This window comes from Muntiacus reevesi, chromosome 9, assembly GCF_963930625.1.
Source record: "Muntiacus reevesi chromosome 9, mMunRee1.1, whole genome shotgun sequence".
Classification (NCBI taxonomy): Eukaryota; Metazoa; Chordata; class Mammalia; order Artiodactyla; family Cervidae; genus Muntiacus; species Muntiacus reevesi.
In genome coordinates this window covers 49818189-49836388 of record NC_089257.1, presented here as the reverse complement: position 1 = coordinate 49836388, position 18200 = coordinate 49818189, and the positions used below count along the sequence as shown (strand labels likewise).

The following is an 18200-nucleotide window of genomic DNA, read 5'->3' as shown; positions in this document are numbered from 1 at the left end:
ACAATTGATTCAGATGTTTGTGTTAGTTCTAATTTTAGATCTTTTTCTCCCTCATTAAAAATGAGTATGTTTTGTGCTTCATAATATAATCAAGGTCGTTATAAACACAGATTATATTTGAGAAGATATTTTGTGTCACCATTCTCAAACATTATGAGTTTTATGAAAGAGACCAATTAAAATTTACACTTAGAGGTCATGACCCTTGGTGACCCTTACCTAACAGAAATATGCTTCTTGCACGTAATGTTGTATAGCCTTAGTCTTAACTGTACCATCACACTTCATCGACTCCATTTAGAGTCCTTTTTAAAAATTGTTGTATTCTAAATTCTGCCAAAATGGGCTGTATATGCTTGGAATATAATGGTATATATATTCAGTTCCTCCCTCAGCCTCACAATGGCTAAAAAATGTATTTGTGTCTGAATGGAGTCCCTAGAGTAGCATAAAGTAGAAGCATTTATGGGTTCAATCCAAGAAGCATGTGAACTGAAAATAATATTGTCAAACTTTTATGAATTATTTTTCTTATGCATTGAGATTGCCAAACCAAACTGCTAGTCATGTGAATTAAGCGTGATATACTAGAACAAATGGGTGTTGCTCATTAAAGAGGATGTTTGGGTTTTTTTTTCAAGGATTACATTTTCACCCTTTATTGTGATATGTTTTTCACATAACATAATAAAGTTTATTTGAAGATAAATCTGTAGCTATTGTTTTTATGTTTTTTAGCTTTGAATTTTCCATGGAATAGAAAATGCATTTTGCATATGTGTCTAATTTAATGGTTTCTGAACAATATGGCAAGAATTCTTAGGTTTCAGCAGATTTTCCAGTGCATCACCAAACTGTAGGTATTGTAAGAGTCTAGAAAGGGGCCACTCATTGAGAATTCTTTCTTTACTCTTTTACTCCCTATTTTAACCCTTCTTCCCACTTAAGTCATTGCTATATGAAATTTTGTTCTTGGCAAATGAGAATGCAAATGGAAATATTAATTTTGAGGGTCATATTTATGTTAGTGTTACTGTTAGAAACTCTGGTTTCCTGTACTTTTTAAGAATAGCCACCTTAACAAGTTATCTATTCTCATTTCCTTTTGCACCCTTCTTTGTTGTTTTGTGCTCCCCACTTTTTGTTCCTTGAGTCTATAAGTACCACCTTCTGGTTACCACGGGAGCTCTGAATGAGTGCTTCATTGATACATTTGATTCTTTTCATGTATTACTTATTCACTGGTATGTTGACTTTTCCTGTTGCTGCTGCTTTAGTTACTTCAATCGTGTCTGACCGTCTGTGTGACTCTATGGACTGTAGCCCGCCAGGCTCCTCTGTCCATGGGATTCTCTAGGCAAGGGTACTGAAGTGAGTTGCCATGCCCTCCTCCAGGGGATCTTCGCAACTCAGGAATGGAACCTCAGTCTCCTACATTGCAGGCAGATTCTTTACCTCCCTGGGCCACCAGGGAAATCCTCCTCTTTTTCATATATATGTATATATTTAACCTGTATAAGTATTTCTCGAGGGTCTACTTAGCAGGCAGTGTTGAGAGTACTGATTTTAAGCTGTCTGATTAACCTTTCTTCCCTTCCAGGTAGTAGACCTCCTTCTTTAACGTCTGTCATTCATAATTTATAGCTCAATTTGTTCTGGTATTCTTCAATTCCATATCCTTTCCTAACCCCTTTCCCTTTATCTTACTTCAAACTTGTGATCCCTTACTTTGTTCAGTAACATATAATGGTTGTATTTTTGAAAGTCAAATGTCAGTAGTGAAAGTGTTCTTATTGCAAATTGTTGCTGTTTTTCATTCACTAAGTTGTGTCCAGCTTTTTGCAACCCCTTGGACTGTGGACTGTAGCATACCAGGCTCCTCTGTTCTCCACTATCTCTTGGAGTTTGCTCAAGTTCACGTCCATTGAGTCGATGATGCTATCTAACTATCTCATCAGGTACACTTTAATAGATTTTAACATATGCTCATATCCATGAAGCTATCATCACAAGCAAGATAATGGACATATCTATTACCTCAGAAGTTTTTCTCAGGCCTCTTTGTGACCCTTTTTCTCATTGCCTCCCACCCCCAGACAACCACTGATTTGCTTTCTGTCCCTGGACATTGATGGCTTGAATGGTGGGCTCCCAAAGTTAGGTCCATGTGGAACCTGTGAATGTGACCTTATTTGGAAGATGTAATTAAGTTACATCTGGATCTGGAAATGAGCTCAACCTAGCTTAGGTTTGGCCCTAGATCCAATGACAAGTGCCCTTATAAGAGAAAGAAAGGACATAGAGAGGAGAAGGTGATGTAATGGAGTTAGATATTGTAGTGATTCATCTACAAGCCAAGGACTATCAGGTATTACTGGCAGTCACCAGCAGCTAGGCAAGAGGAACAGAACAGATTCTTCCTTGAAGTGTACAGAAGGAACTAACCCTACCAATATGTTGATTTTGGATTTCTCCTTCAGTACTGTGAAAGACTAAATTTATTTTGTTTTAAGCCACTAAGTTTGTGATAATTCATCACAGTATCCCAATGAAATATATACAAAATTAGTTTTCATTTTTTAGAATTTTATGTAAATAGAGTCATACAGTGTGTATTCTTTTTTATCTAGATTCTTTCAGCATACTTATTTTTAGATCTACCTTTGCATATATTAATAATTCATTTTATTGCTAAGTATATACACATAAGTAATCTATATATGTATATATATACATATATGTATACACATATATATATAGACTACAATTTGTTGATTTATTCACTTATTGATGAACATTTGGTTATTTCCAAATTTTTGCTACTTTAAAGTTTGCTATGAACGTTTGTGTCATCTTTGTGTAGACAGATGATTTTATTCTTCTTGGATAAATTTCTAGATTTTGAATGCTTCAGTATATTTGACTCTAGGTATGTACACATTTAGCTTTTTAATAAAACTGCAAAAGTGTTTTTTTTTAAATGCTGTGCCATTTACTGTGCCATTCCCTCAAGTAGTATATGAGAATTCAATTGCTGCCTCATTTTGACTAGTTCTTGGTAGGGTCAGTCTTTTAAACTTTAACCATTGTACTGTGCGTAGTGACATATCATTATGGTTTTAATTTTTACTTCCTTAATGACTCATACTGTTGAGCAATTTTTCATGTGTTCCTTTTCCATCTTTATATCTTACTTGGTGAAATATGTGTTCAAATCTTTTTCCCATTTTTAAAATTGGAGTTTTTGTTTTCTTATTATTGAGCTTAGAGATTGATGTGTTTTAAACAATCCATCTGCATACAGCTCCTTCACCAGGTACATGATTTATAAATATTTTTCTCTCAATCTGTCATGTCTTTTCATTCCTTTATAAGTATCTTTCAAAGAGCAGAAATCTGTAATTTTAATGAAGTCCAATTTTTATCAGGTTTTTCATCAGCCATGTGTGTTATATATCAGAGATGGTAGTCTTTCTGTGCTTTCCTTAACTATTTGTTTCAGTGGGTTTATTAAAGTATAATTTACATATAATAAACTGCATATTAAAAAGTACACATATTTGAAAAGTTTTTGACATATATTATACCATTATAATATACCATATCATTATGGTGAAACCACCATAGTGAAGATAATGAATGTATTCATCACCCATAATAGTTTTCTATTGCCCCTTTATAATCCGTCCTTCCCACTCTTTATCCCCCGCTTTCTGCCAGACATTCATTTATCTGCTTTCTATCACTGTGGATTAAGTTGCAGTTCCCAGAGTTTTATATTAATTGAAATTATATACTGTGTTCTCTCCTATGTCTGGAGTAAATGTTTTTCAGTCAGCCTAAATATTTTTGGATTCATTTATCTTTTACTATGTATCAGTATTCAGTTCTTTTTTATTTTTCTTTTCAGTAATATTACAGTTTGTTTGTCCATTTACCTGTTGGTGGATCTTCAGGTTGTTCCAGTTTTGGGCTATTGCAAATAAGCTGCTATGAACATTCATGTATTATTTGGATAAATGCTTTCTTTTCTGTTGGGTAAAACTCCAGTAGTGGAATTCAATCCAGGCTTGAAAAGACATGATGCAGATGGAGAGAAAAATGTTTATAAATCATTTATCTGGTGAAGGACTTGTATCCAAATAGATTGCTTAAAACTAGATCAAAAGAAATGTGTAAACCTTTTTTCCAAAGTGGTTATGCCATTTAAATTTTTACCATCAGTGTATGTGAACTCTAATCACATCCTCATCAACACTTAGTGTGGTTGATCTTTTAAATTTTAGTCATCCTAATAGATACGTCATACTATCTCATGATTTGAATATGAATTTCCTTAGTGTTAATGATGTTGATCATGTTTTCAGGTTGTTACTTGCCACCTGGGTATTTTCTTTGGTCAAGTGTCTATTTTAGAGTGTTTTCCTCTTTTAGAGTTTTGAGTTGTCTTTTATATTATGGATACAAGTTATTTATCAGATATATGCTTTGCAACTTTTTTTTCAAAGCTGTGGTTATTATCTTCTTTTTCATAACAGTAGCTTTTTTTTTAAGAGCAGAAGCTTTACATTTTTTAAATGAATTTGTTTATTGGAGTATGGTTGATTTACAATGTTCAGTTTCTGTTGTACAGCAAATGAGCTTTAAATTTTACATGTCCATTTCATGTATTTTTTTATGATGTATGGATATATCATAGTTTTGTTGTAATATCTGAGAAATCATTGCCTAATCCAAAGTAGTCACTAAGATTTTTCTCTTATGTTTTCATCTAAGAATTTTAATTTTTAGACATTTTATCAGGTCCATGGCTCATTTTCAGTTGATTTTTGCATACAGTGCAAGGTGTGGATTCACTTTTTTGCTATGAAAATTCAGTTATTCCAGATGGCTTGTTGAAACACTATCCTTGCTCCTGTGAATTTGCCTTTGCTCTTTTGTTGAAAATCAGTTGTTTATATGTGGATCTGTGTCTTCACTCTCTATTCTGTTTCATGATTTATTTGTCTGTCTTGATGACAGTACTCCTATTTTGAATACTTTATGAATGATTTCTGAAATCTGGACTTTGCCTCCATTTTTATAGGGTTGTTTTGGCTGTTCTTAACTCCTTTGCATTTCTGTATAAAAATTTATATGTGTGATGATTCTTCATGAAGGAAGTGAAAATTGGAGATATAAATTCCTTGTATAAAATGTTTCTATTATTATGGTTTGGGCTTCCCTTGTAGTTCAGTTGGTAAAGAATCTGCCTGCAAAGCAGGAGACCTGGGTTTGATTCCAGGGTTGGGAAGATCCCCTGGAGAAGGAAATGGCAACCCACTCCAGGATTCTTGCCTGGAGAATCCCATGGACAAGAGGAACCTGGCAGGCTCCTGTCGATGGGATCACAAGAATCGGACATGACTTAGCAACTACATCACTACCACATTATGTTTCAGTGACTCAGTAACAGGATGAGCTTCCCAAGTGGCGCTTCTGTAAAGAACTTGCCTGCCAATGCAGGAGACTTAAGAGATGTGGATTCCATCCCTGGGTCAGGAAGATCCCCTGGAGAAGGGCATGGCAACTCACTTCAGTTTTCTTGCCTGGAGAATCCCATGAACAGAGTAGCCTGGCAGGCTACAGTCCATAGGGTGACAAAGAGACATGACTGAAGCGACTTAGCAAGCAAGCGAGCAAGTAACACAGTGCCAAAGTTGCTGAATTCTAGTAAAGTGGGCTACTTATTTCCTAAGGTTATTTTGAAATATAATTATGCCTTTAATTATGCCATTTCATCACTTGTGTCTCCTAAGACTATCTTTCCTAGGCCAAACTCAAATTATACTCTCAAATCAATTCTGGGACACAGTGTTTTCTTTTGAACACCTACAGCATTTACTTCTTTCTAATCAAAGAGTCTTTCAGTTAATAGAGAAGGAGGAAATACCAGCTTACTATGAGAGCAGCTGATCTTAAAAACAGACTGTGACATTACAGAAAGCAACAGGCTGCTGTCTCTACTGAAGATAGATAAAGCTATGCTTAACAAAATATTAACAGTTTGAATCTAGTAACATATAAAATAGATCATGTACTGTATATAACCAAGTGGGCTCTCTCCCAGGAATACGATGATTGTATAACACTCAATAGAAGAGAGAAAAAATATATAATCAGACATGACTTCTGAAATGATGCTTCAGCAGACTCTCTTCCTTGTAAAACCATTATAACTGATGAAGGTTAAAACAAAAAAGCAAACAAAATGCCCAACCATTTAAAATCTCTGCAAATAGTTATAAGGGCATAAAGCAAATGAAGAAACCTTTATTCAAGAAAATCTACTAAATCTTTTAACAGTGAGAGTCTGTCATTTGAGCCATTTTTCTTCCCCAGCAGGTCAGCAAAGGAAACCTTACTCTGAGCAGGTTTAGACCTGTATGCAGGGCTCCTTCTGCCATCCCAGCCTCTCAGCTCCCAGTCTAGGACTGTTTTCCCCTGAAGGGGCAGGCTGACAGCATTTCTTGTTTTTCCCCAGCTCTATGTTGCAGAAGTTCTCTTCTAGGCAAGAACAGGTAAGAGGTTTGGGACTCTTCTTCCATCCAGCCCCCTTCCTCTGGGCAGCAGGCTGAGAATACTGTGGCCTCAATCACCCTCAGCCCAGCATGCTGTTAGGGTGGAGGTTTCACACTGGAAGGAGCAAGATGAGAAGACTATAAGCGAATGCCCCCTATAAGCTGTAAAGTACCCTATTCATAATGCAGAGGTGTCACTCTGAGAGATAGATGTCACAGTTTCCAGTTCCAGAGAAGTGTTACCAGCTTTTTGCCTGGGGGAGAGGCAGGTCTTAAAAACCATGAGTTGTGAAGTTCTCTGCGGGAACTGACTTTATTTGGAACAGAGTTTGGGAAAGTTCAAGCCTAAGGGTGTGCTCACAAACAATGGTGATTTTGCTGTAGGCTATTCGGAGAAGGCTGATAGCTCCATGTGCACGGCAAGATAAATTGTAGAGCAGCTGGACGTTTACCAGATAAGACGAGGGAAAGAGATAGCTAATGAGGGAAAGAGATAGCTAAGAATAGCCTACTTGGGGTTGGAATGAACTTCAAATACTCGCTTTAAAGACCACCCTCTGTAAAGAGGACAGGATTTACTTGGATAAGACTGTGGAACAGTTTATGCCCAGCATACTTTTGAAAACAGTTAAGCAGTAAGGAGGCAGTTAGGGGAGGTCAACAGCCAGGTATGATACCCCCAGAAGCTGACAACAGAGAAATCAAGCAAAGAGACAAGGAGAGTTCCCCCAAACTGTTACCACTTTCTGCATGCCCTAGGCTGTGTCCTCTGAGGAACAGCATCAGAGGCTGTACACTGTGTGGAAGATAGATGTCACTAAAATAGTTAAGCCAAGTCATTGAAGAAATAAACCAGCAAGCCACAACAATATTCTTTGGATGGGTGGAAGATCAGTATCCAGAGTTATTAGATACATTATCTAAAACGTGTGGTTTTACATCAAAAGTTCTGAGACATGCAAAGAAATAGGAAAATATGGCCCATATGTATATAAAAAAGCAGGTAATAGAAACTGCCTTTGAAGGTGCTTAGATGACACCTAGCTGATAAAAATTTCCAAGCAGCTACTATAAATATGTTCAAAGAACTGAAGGAGATCATGCCTTATGAAATAAAAGAAGATAACCATATCTCATAAAGTAGAAAACATTATTCAGAGATTTATTGGGGAAATTATAAAATATTACTGAGAGGAATTTTGAAGGTCTTAAATAAATGAAGGTTATATATTATGTTCATGCATTTGAAAATTTTAGTATTAGTTTCAGATACACAGCAAAGTGATTGTTTTATATATATATGTATATATACACACACATTCTTTTCCATTATAGGTAAGATATTGAATATAAGATATTGAATATAGTTCTCTTACTATACAGTAAATCCTTGTTGTCTATCTATTTTATGTATATTCATAGTAGTATCTCCTAATCCCATACTTGTAATTTATCCCCCACATCCATCTCCCTTTGGTAATCATAGGTTTGTTTTCTATGTCTGTGCATCTGTTTCTGTTTTTTAAATGAATGCATTTGTATTCTTTTTCAGATTTCACATATAAGTGATATCATGTAATATTTGTCTTTCTCTGACTTACTTTACTCAGTGTGATAATCTCTAGGTCTGTCCATGTTGCAGCAAATGACAATATCTTGCCCCCTTTTTTTGGCTGAGTAATATTCCATTATATATGTATATACTTAATCTTCTTTATCCATTCATCTGTTGATGGACACTTAGGTTGTTTTCATGGAAGACTTGATATTTCTTAAAACAAGCTTTCTTCCTGAATGAATCTCAAGATTAAAACCAGCCTCATTTAAATATATAAATTCTGAGAGTTTTAATTTTTTTAAAGAAACTTACAAGCTAAACGCTAATTCTAAAATTCATTTGAAAATGCAGTAGAGCCTAGATCAACCAAATCCATTTGGAAAAAATAAGAAAAAGTGAGAGAACCTAACTTACTTGGTTTCTGGTCTTAATAAAAAGATACAGTAATAAAGAAATGTGATACTGGCACAAAAGTCCATATATATATTTATCATGGACTAGAAAAAAAGAAAAGCAATAGTTTTTTTTTTTTTTTTTTTTAAGCAATAGATCTTTAGAGATATGGTTCATTGAGTTTTTATAGAGCTATTCAGTATCTAGGCAGTGCTACGAGGGAGGAGATGATCCTTCTCACAAATTATGTTTGTACAGCTAGAAAACCATAGGACAGAAGAGAATCACAAAAACAGTCCTTCATTCCAGGTGCAAAATTAAGTTGCAAGGGATTATATATTTAAATGTTAGAGCTAAAGACATAAAATTTCTAGAGGAAGGCTTAAGATAAATTCTTTCAGACCTTGCTTTAGGCAAAAATGTTTTAGTGTACGAAAAGCAGAAACCATAGGAAATAACACTGATAAATTAACTTCATTACAGTTACATACTTCTGTTCTTCAAAACACTATAAATAACATGAAAATATAAGGTATAGTTTAGCAGTATTTTTGAAATACATACATGATAAAGAACCTTTGTCCAGTATGTAAAGAATTCTTAAAATTCAGAAGTATCAATCTGACTAGAAAATGGGCAAATGATTTATACCAACGCTTTTAAAAATCAGGTATACAAATGGCCAGTGTGTCTAGTGTCCTTGGTCATTTGCGATTACATACTAAAACCTATACACCCAGTAAAATGTCTAAAATGGAAAATACCCATAATATCAAATGTTATGGGAGATGTGGAGTAACTGGAACATCCTGATGATAATGTGAAATGGTACAATCATTTTGGATAACAGCTAGTTTCTTAAACATGTACTTTTATCAACAGGTTTAATGGGTAAAAAAAATATGGTGCATTTATTCAACAGAGTCAGCAATAACATGAAATGAAATACTGATACATGTTAGAATAGTGATGAATCTTGAAAACCCTACATGAAGTGAAAGAAGTCAGACAAATGCCAAAGACTATATGATTCTGTCTATAAGAAATTCTTTAAAAGGCAGAGTCATAGGGACAGAGATCTTTTCAGTAGTTACTTGGTGTTTGGGATAAGAGAGATGGTCCATTGCAAAGGGGTAAAAGGAAACTGTTTAGAGTGATGGTTACATGACTTCTCAGTTACCAATATTCATCTGACTATATGCTGAAATGAGAGTGCATTATATGTATGTAAATTATACCTAAAGTTATTATTTATTTATTTTTATTATTTTTTTGTGGGGACATTTGATATCTCTTTAATATCCTAATTTCATCTTTTGTTAAATAGCCAAAAGTGGGATTGATGAGTCATATGATAATACTTTATTTTTTTGGTCAACCTTTCTTCTGTTTTCCATAGAAGCTATACCATTTTGTATTCACCGTAACAGTATACAAGGATTTCAGTTTCTTCATGTCCTTGGCAACACTTTCTTAAAATATTCAGCCTAACAGATGTAAGGAGCTATTTCATGTGGTTTTGATTCACATTGCTCTGATGATTAGTGATGCTGAGCACCTTTTCATGTACTTGTTAGTGATTATGTTTTTCTTTAGAGAGGTGGCTGTCTGTCATTTTAAAATTGGGGTTAGTAGTTTTTTTATATTGAGTTGTTAGAGTTCCTGTGTATTTTTGAGATTAACCCCTTAATAAAGCTACTTTTAAAGGGATATATAACTGTTACCCACAAAAAAATCATTATTCAGACTGATAATAATAATATATAAAGGATTGCAGTCTGTATGGTTCCATTTATATAAAATTCTTTATTAAGCAAAAACTATAGTGACACTAAGCAGACTAGTTGTTGTCAGGAATCTGGGTTGGGTTGGGTTGAGGGAATTGACTTCATCAAGGCAGGAGGGAATTTTTTGAAGTGATAGGAATGTTCTGTATTTTAATTGTGATCATTTCATGGATCTAGGTAATTTTCAAAATGCATCATGTATATTTCAAAAGAGTACATTTCATTTATGGAAAATATATATCATTAAAACTGATTTTTTTTAAAATTTAGGCTGCAGCTAAAGCAGTGCTTAAAGGAAATTTTTTTTTTACCTTTAAACGATTATGTACTAAGATCAAAGATTTAAAATTATTGATTCACATTTCTATCTTAAGGTATAAAATGATGATCACATTAAATCCAAGGTATGTAGAAGAAAGTAAATGATAAAGATAAAAGTAGAAATCAATAAAACAGAAAACAAAAGGAATAGCCATCCAAATTTTTTTTGGAAAAAATTTTAAAAATTGAAGAAGTTATTGTCAAGTCTAATAAACACACACTTACATAAACACACACCTTCATAATAATAATAAACACACACTTATAATAAACACACTTTCATAAACATTATTGATATTAGCAATGAAAGAGCTTATATTTCTGTATATTCTGCTGATATTCAGAAGAAAATGAAGGAATGTTGTGGATAACTTTATGCCCATAAATTCGACAAATTAGATGTTATGGACAAATTTCTTGAAAAAGCTTAGCTAACTAGAACATAAACTGGAGGAGATATCTGATTAGCTCCGTATCTAGTATAGAAGTTGAATTCATTGTCAAAACCCTTTCCACAGGGAAATCTTCAGGTCCAGATGGCTTCAGTGATGAATTATTTCATACACATAGGAAGAAATAATACTAATTTTATACAAACTCAGAAAATAGTGGAGACAGAAGAGAGAATAGTACTGAACTTATTACTTTGAGGTCAGCATAAGGCTTCACATCTAAACTAAAAATATTTAAAGAAAATTGTGGATGTTATCCCTCATGAAAGTATGCAGATCCTTACCTAAATATTTGCATGTCAAATCTCTGGCAGTATTTGGAAGGTATAACATATCATGATTCATCATAATCAAGTGGAGATTTACCCATGAATCGAAGGTTTATTTAATATTTGAAAACCAATCAGTGTAATTCATCATACAAGCACAATAGAAGACAAAGCTTACCATATATATGATTGTTTCAATAGAAGCAGGAAAAACAGTAAAAGAATTGAGTACCCATTCATAATGAAACATTTTTTCCTCCCCCATTCCTTCCTACCCCCTCATGTAAGGACTGTAAGTAAACTTCCCTAATATGATAAAGATCATCTTCAGAAAACTTACTGGAATAATATTGAGACAATTTCCCCCTAAAATTGTGGACTTAACAAAGATGTTCACTCACCATTTATATTCAACATTGCTCATTGTTCAATAAGATGAAATAAAGAAAAGGCCTAACTGATGGCTTCCTAGGAGGCTCAGTAGTAAAAAAAAAAATTTACTACCAATGCAGAGATGTGAGTTTGATCCCTGGGTTGGGAAGTTCCTCTGGAAGAAGAAATGGCAACCCAACCAACCCAGTATTCTTGCCTGGGAAATCCCATGGACAGAGGAGCGTGGTGGGCTGTAGTCCATGAGGTCGCAAAAGAGTTGGACATGACTTTGCAACTAAACAACAACAACAATCTACAAAACAATTGCTAGAACTAGCTAAATAAATTTAGCAAGGCCTCAGGATACAAAACCAGTATGATAAATATAAAGTTTCTTTCTAGTAGTTTAGTGACCGTAAGTGGGAAGGCATTAAGTAAATTCCAATTTCAACAGTTTCTAAACACATGAAATACTTGGGATTAATTTAAGAAAACACATATAAAACTCCTAATTGGAAACTCTGAAACATTGTTGAGATAAATTTAAGAAGATAAAGCAGTAGATTGGATTATATTTTATAGAATTGTCAACATTCTTGTTGTTTTAATTTGTTTAGTATAGCCTCAAACATAATATTCCCCATGGAAGTTTTTAGTAAAAGGGGATGTTTCTAAAATTTATATAGAAATTCAAAGGACCTAGAACAGTCAAAAAATTTTGAAGGAGAAAAAAGCTGAAAGATTATATTCTGCAATTTCAAGATTTACAAAGTTTTAGAACTCGAGTCAGCATTGTATTAGCATAAAATGTAGAAATACTGTCAGTGAAATAGAATAGAGAATCCAGGAAAAGACCCAGACTTGAAAGTTCAGTTGATTTTGCCTAAGATAACAAAGCCATTCAAAGAGCAAAAATAATACTTTGTAAAGCCTTTGACTGTGTAGATCACAAGAAACTGTGAAAAATTCTTCAAGAGATGGGGATTACCAGACCACCTGACCTGCCTCTTGAGAAATCTGTATACAGGTCAAGAAGCAACAGTTAGAACCGAACATGGAAAAACAGACTGGCTTCTAGCTGGGAAAGGAGTACATCAAGGCGGTATATTGTCATCCTGCTTATTTAACTTATATGCAGAGTGCATTGTGCTAATGCCAGGCTGGATGAAGCAAAAGCTGGAATCAGGATTGCCGGGAGAGATATCAATAACCTCAGATATGCAGAAGACACCACCCTTATGGCAGAAAGTGAAGAACTAAAGAGCTTCTTGATGAAAGTGAAAGAGGAGAGTGAAAAAGCTGGCTTAAAACTCAGCATTCAGAAAACTAAGATCATGGCATCCAGTCCTGTCACTTCATGGCAAATAGATAGGGAAACAATGGAAACAGTGACAGATCTTCTTTTTGGGGGGGCTCCAAAATCACTGCAGATGGTGACTGCAGCCATGAAATTAAAAGACGCTTGCTCCTTGGAAGAAAAGCTATGACCAACCTAGAGAGCATATTAAAAAGCAGAGACATCACTTTGCTGACAAAAGTCCATCTAGTCAAAGCTATGCTTTTTCCAGTAGTCATGTGTGGATGTGAGAGTTGGACCATAAAGAAAGCTGAGCAGGAAAGAATTGATGCTTTTGAAGTGTGATGTTGGAGAAGACTCTTGAGAGTCCCTTGGACTGCAGGGAGATCAAACTAGTCAGTCCTAAAGGAAATCAGTCCTGAATATTCATTGGAAGGACTGATACTGCAGCTGAACCTCCAATACTTTGGCCACCTGATACAAAGAACTGACTCATTTGAAAAGACCCTGATGCTGGGAAAGATTGAAGGCAGGAGGAGAAGGGGACAACAGAGGATGAGATGGTTGGATGGCATCACTGACTCAATGGATATGAGTTTGAGCAAGCTCTGGGAGTTGGTGATAGACAGGGAAGCTTGGTGTGCTTCAGTCCATGGGGTCGCAAAGAGTTGGACATGAGACTGATTGGCTGAGCTGAATTGAACTGAGTGACGTTAGAATGCTAGAAGCAACAATCAGTTCTAGATAGATTAAAGATCTCAATTAAAAGTTAGAATTATAAAGCTTTTAATAAGATGTTCAGGAGAGTATCTTGAGATACTTGAGAGTATCTTGAGAGTATCTTGACACCTTGAGATAGGCAGATACTCAGTACAGAGGAAGCAAACAGTAATCATAAAAGAGCAAACCCATAGACTAGACTTCTTCAAAGTTAAAGGGTTTTCTTCATCATCTGCTGTAAAGAAAATGAAAAGGCAAGTGACACATTAGGCCGGAATACTTACAAAATATTTATGTGACAAAGGATGTATATATTAAATGTCTAAACAGTAGTCTACAACTCTATTATAAAAATAATGTTACTTGTGAGATTAGGTTTTGAAAGGACTGAAGTTTCCATTTTTGGATGTGATCTCTCACCTTATCTCTCTCTTGAATAACTGGCTTTGGGGGAAGCCAGCTGCTGCATCTTGAGGACCTTCCAGCAGCCTAATGAGAAGCCTATATGGGAGGGACTGAGGCCTGCCTATAGCTACGGGAGTGAGCTTGGAAGCAGATCTGCAACCCAGACTTGGCAGATTCACTGCAACCTCAAGAGAGACTGAACCAGAGCCACCCAGCAACTAAACTCCTAAATTCTGACCCAAAGAAAATGAGATAATAAGTGTTGTTTTAAATGCAATTTGGGAGTGAGAAGGATTCTTAACATGTATGTACCTAAGGAAAGAGTGTTGAATTATGAGGGGAAATCTTTAATAATAGAACGACAAGGAGAGATAGATGAAACCACTATTTCAGTTGGAGACTTTAACACCCTCTGTATCAGAAATGTTCAGTTCCAGTGGCAAAATAATAAAGAACTCAACATCATCAATCAACTGGATTATAATGGACATTTGTAGACTACTTCATCTAGAAAGTATACACATTCTTCTCAAGCTTACAAACTGGAGCATTCACCAAGATCAATCACATCTGGAACCATAAAACAACACCTTAACAAATTTAAAAGACTGAAAACCATACAGTGTCTATTCTCAGACCACAATGGAATTAAACTTGAAATCAGTAATAGGTAATTGGAAAATCCCAGTATACTTGGGAGTGAAACAGTGCATTTCAAAGTAACACATGGGTCAGAGAAGAATTCTCAAGAGAAATTTTAAAGCATTTCGCACCATCTTAAGTAACTTAAGGGATGGTAAATTGGAATTAGGATAACATTTATTTATTCAGATATGCACTTCTCATCCAAGCAAGTACATTTTTTTCTTCTCTCAGACTGTGTATAGCTCTGTTATAAAATGTTACAAATTAGCATTTATTAGTACTCACAAAATTTGGAATAATTTTTTCTGTTTAGAAAAAATATTCTTAAAAATATTATTTTTCAAACAGTTAAACAGTTATAATTTTATAAGAATAGAAGTTTCATGTTCATTATGTGTTGGCTTTAAAAATAACAACAGAATCATATTTAGCTTATGTTTATTATATGTGGTATTATGTGATAAACAGATTCTAAAGTTATACAAAAAGCAAAAATCTTGTATCGCTAAGGTAATCTTACGAAATTTAGTAAATCTGTACTGTACTGAAGTAAATCTTTGGAATGTTCTTCCCATTGTGATACTCCTTCAGTTTAATTAAAATTTCTCCCTAAGAAAAGTCCAGCAAACTAAATCATGTGTCTGAAGCAGCTGGTTCTTTCCTTGTTGGAAGAAATTGATAAATTTTTTTCCAACTAAAGCATTGGATGAAGTCGTTAATATATTTTGGGTTCATGTTAATTGAAAATTATAACTTATGGCTCAGATATTTGAATAATGCACAGTACAAAGATTTTTTTTTCCCCCTAAAAGGCTTTCCTGAATTGAGGTCAGCTACATGAAAAAGAGCTCTTTGTTTCTCATCTTACGCTTATTTTAGGGTATAATCCCACTGAGTGGATTATTAAGAATTGCCCACACTACATTCATGGTGTGTTTTCTGCCCATCTCTATCTCTCTCTCTCTCTCTCTGTCTCACATACACACATACTCCCCACCCCTGTACATACACTTTGGTGTTGGCTAGAGTCATTTAGTTTATAATTTTTGAATTTTAATGCATGTGTTTTTGTGCTATCCCCTTGTTCTAACCTGTAATGGTTATTCTTTGCTTCTGATTCATATCCTCTTTCATTCTTATCGGAGAACTTTTGGCTTCTGTACAGATAGGTTGATTTAAATAGCAGAGTTAGTTTTCGGGTTCTAGAATGTTAGACTTGCCTCTAGAAAACAGAGCTGTGATAAATAATACGAGTTGTATGAGTACATAGTAGCACTGTCAGGGACTTGTGCTTTTTTCTCATGTTTGTATGAGAAAGTTAAGTCCATTTTAGAGTAGGCCAAAATTTTCACATATAACTTCTTGCTTCAGCTAATAACAACTGTACATAGATAGCAAAAATGTCAATTTAGATCCTATACTCACAGATCTGTACTTTTTAGAATAAGTTGTTTTAAAACTAAATGTAGCCATAAAATTATCTACTTTCTAGGAAGAAATAAAACTACTTAGTATATATTATCTCTAAGAAAAAAAGAGAAAGTAGGCTATTACTTATAATTTTGGTTTCTCAAAACCCTTTCTCTTCTCTTGGGATTTAGTATTTTTCCTTTCTGTTCTTTAATTTACTGAGTTTGAATTTACTCTGCTTTTGTGTTTTGCAGTATTTTTTAAGAAATATTTATTTATTTACTTGGCGGCGTTGGGTCTTAGTTGCAGCATGGGAGATCGTTGATGGGGGCACACAGTCTCTCTAGTTGTGGTGCTTGGGCTCAGGTGCTCCATGACCTGTCGGATCCTAATTCCGTAACTAGAGATTGAATGTATGTCCCATGCGTTGCACAGCAGATTCTTAATCACTTGGCCACCAGGGAAGTCCCCCCCAAATTAATATTTTCTTCAGATTATATTTGACTTATTTTTCCTGTATAGTAGAGTTTTACTGTATTTGGTAACTTTGAAATTTTTAAATTTAAATTTTTTATAAATTAGTTTTACAATACAAATAAATTGAATTCAACTTTTAGTTTACTTCTTAGTAGAAGCTTTTCTCCCCCCTAACTACCAGAGCTGGAAATTTTAAGAAGCAGAGGAAAATTATGTGTATTTGATTTAGCATAGCTGCCTAATTCTTGGGGTTTAGGTAGTGGGAAATTATCTTTGGATTCTTTAATTATGCCAGGTTCTGGTACTTTTATGTGTTCCTTTTTCATAGTACATTTATATCTACGAAAGACACAGTCCTTTCTGTTTGGGTCAGTGTTTGTTTGAGACCTGTCAGTTCTTTTTTCACTAAGTTTATTTATCTAATTATGGTAAAATATACGTAAAATACAACTTAGCATTTTAACCACTTTTAATGTGCAGTTCAGTGGCGTTAAATATATTCACATGTTGTGCAACCATCACTACTATTTGTCTTTAGAACTTTTTCATCATCTTATAGAAATTCTGTACCTGTTGAACAATAACTTCCCATTCTTCCCTCCTCTCCCTGCCCCTGGTAATCACCATTCTTCTTTCTGGCTCTGTGAATTTGACTCTTCTAGGTATTTCATATAAGTGGAGTCATACAATGTTTGTCCTTTTGCATCTGGCTTATTTCACTTAGCATATTATCTTCAGGCTGCTGTGAACATTAGGGTACATGTATCTATTTGAATTTGAGTTTTCTCCAGATAAATGCCCGGGAGTTGGTTCAGTCTCATGATTTGAGGAATTACAGTGATTGATTTTCAAGTATTGAATTAGCCTTTAGTTCCAAACATAAACTCTACTTAATGGGGTGCATTATTCTTTTTACATATTACTGAGAACAGTCTGCTAATACTTTGTTGGGGATTTTTTACCTCTATTCATGAAAGATACTGATCTATAGTTTTCTCATTGTAGCTTTGTCTGGTTTTGGTCTCAGGGTTATACTCAACTCAAAAAATAGATTTAGAAATATTACTTTTCTATTTTCAAGAAAGCTTTATGTAGAATTTTAATCTTTTACATTGATTAATTGAATTTGCTTATTAAGCTATAAGGCCTAAGAAATTTTTTTGTAGTAAGGTTTTAAACTAGAGCTTCTGAGATACAGGACTATTCAAAATATCTGTTTCTTCTTGAGTGTCTTTCAAATTTTGTGTCTTTTAAAAAATTTCTTCACTTCATCTGAGCTGTTGAGTTATGGGTGTGAAGTTATTTTAAATACTTCCTTATTATAGTATTAATGTTCTTGAGATCTGTATACTTTATATTCCTGATACAGATAATTTGTGTCGTCTTCTTTTTCTTTATCCATCTGGCTGAAAGTGAAAGTCGCTCAGTTGTGTCCGACTCTTTGCGACCCCATGGACTATACAGTCCATGGAATTCTCTAGGCCAGAAACTGGAGTGGGTAGCTTTTCCCTTCTCCAGGGGAATCTTCCCAACC

The 18200-nt window shown here is 34.6% G+C and overlaps 1 protein-coding gene across 3 annotated transcripts in view; it reads left to right on the top strand.

The window, feature by feature from the left end:
- The window catches only part of SBF2 (SET binding factor 2), a 481299-nt gene that overhangs the window by 157399 nt on the left and 305700 nt on the right, over positions 1-18200 (top strand). The gene's annotated exons all lie outside the window — the stretch shown is intronic.